The 1,869-nt window shown below is 43.2% G+C and overlaps 1 pseudogene; it reads left to right on the top strand.

Moving 5' to 3' along the window:
- The first annotated feature begins 379 nt into the window (after positions 1-379).
- On the top strand, positions 380-1,475 carry LOC149151727 (peroxidase 65 pseudogene; annotated as a pseudogene).
- The last annotated feature ends 394 nt before the right edge of the window (positions 1,476-1,869 follow it).

Consider the following 1,869-nt stretch of genomic DNA (forward strand, 5'->3'; position numbering starts at 1 on the left):
GAGGCTTACAATGTCAATACACTCACAAATATACAACTGGAGGTCGTGTTACAATGTCAATACACTCACAAATATGCAACTGGAGGTCGTGGAGGAACTTCCTGTACTTGGCTTAGTGCCATTTTAGTATATGAAAGAGAAATGGTTTATCTACAAAGTTGGCTACAAGTCTAGCATCGAACCTTTCAAATTCATCATCCCGGAAAGCAGTTGAGGGATTTGTGGAGATAAATTTCAGGGTATATGCATATTCAACATCTAGATTACATAGATCGAATATCAACTTCCAAATCTAATTGTGAGAGGAATAAGGCAAATAAAGCACCACTATGCATTACAAGTTGTTGTGGGTATGCATTATGGAAAGGTGTGCATAGTAATGACAGGTTTGAGCATACTAGAGAAGAAGGGGCTGTATGTGGAGAGGCTAAAACTTCTCTCGAGAGAAAGGGCTATCATGGTAGAAATACCAGCAACAAATTTCTTTATCAAATCATCCTCTATGAGATCAAGACCCTCAGGATCAAATACTGATCCATCGTCGTATACAATCTTCACAGCCACTCCATACGAAAATGGCCTAATGCCAAGCTTCTTGCAGCATCAATGAATGCTCGTATATCAGCAATTGTGTGATGGTGATTGAAGCGAGCCACCATGCGTGGTGGGATCCGGTGCATCGTTGTTGGTGTCGTCGATAGGTGTTGGTCGCAAGGCAGAGCGGGATGCAGACAGCAACCTATCGTTTCCCAACGACGGATTCAGTCCGAGAAAAGACCGTGGTCGATGCTCAGTGCCTTGGTGTCATCTCATGTGTAGACATTCTCACAATTGCAATAAGAGATCTCATTACTCTGGTAGGGGGGCCAAAGTACCAGGTCAAGAAGGGGTGCAAAGATGGGCTTGTCTCAGAAGCCTCTCGAGTTGTAGGCAATCTCCCAGAAGCAATGATGAGCGTGGATGAGTTAAATTCCTTGTTCGAATACAAGGGCTTCAATCAGTCAGAAATGACAACGCTCTTGCGAGCTCACACCATGGGCTTCTCGCACTGTAATGAGTTGATGGGGAGGATCTACAAAGAACCCAAGGATTCCACCATCGATCCTCACTACGCTGCAGGACTGGAAAACATCTGGCCCTAGTAGAACCTCAATCCCGACATGGTCGCCTTCAATGATGTCCTTTCTCCCAGGAATTTCGATAATGTTTTATATCAGAATCTGCCAAAGGGTTTGGGCTTGTTGGCCTCTGATCAGATCCTGTACACCGATGCTCGGACCAGGGGCCTTGTAGAAACATATGCTTCCGACCAAAATGCTTTCTTTCGGGACTTTGCTCTTGCCATGGATAAGCTCGATAGCGTGGGTGTTAAAACTGGCTATGAGGGAGAACGCAGTATGACTGTTCGTATCCATTCAACATTAACGATTACAGGGGATTCTCCGTATGGGATTTTTTACCACCGTACATACTAGAAATACCACTACACCTGAACTTCAAAATTGATAGAACTTCAGTGGTCGGAGTAGGTGACTTGAACAGGAATGAACCAACACTGGGATCGTTTCCTTTTATTTTGTCAATACTGCATGCAACAACGTTGGGAGGGAATCAAGGGGATAGAGAATCATTAAATCATGCAAAAGACTAACGCTATTTTTTTTCTATTTCAATACTGTAGACAGCGCAAGGAAGTTGCTGACGGAGAGACAATTATGCACAAAATAGAGAAACACCGAAAATCACTACACCATAAAACTAGCGATTCAAATTTGAGCAGGGTAGGAAGGAACTCGCTCTATACCATGTCAAACAGATAGATGACAGAGACAAAGTATTAATGTTAGCATGAGAGTGTATTTATTATCA

Source organism: Pinus tabuliformis, chromosome 9 (assembly GCF_031772625.1).
Source record: "Pinus tabuliformis cultivar Carrire ecotype Pingquan chromosome 9, CPIR1, whole genome shotgun sequence".
Taxonomy (NCBI): Eukaryota; Viridiplantae; Streptophyta; class Pinopsida; order Pinales; family Pinaceae; genus Pinus; species Pinus tabuliformis.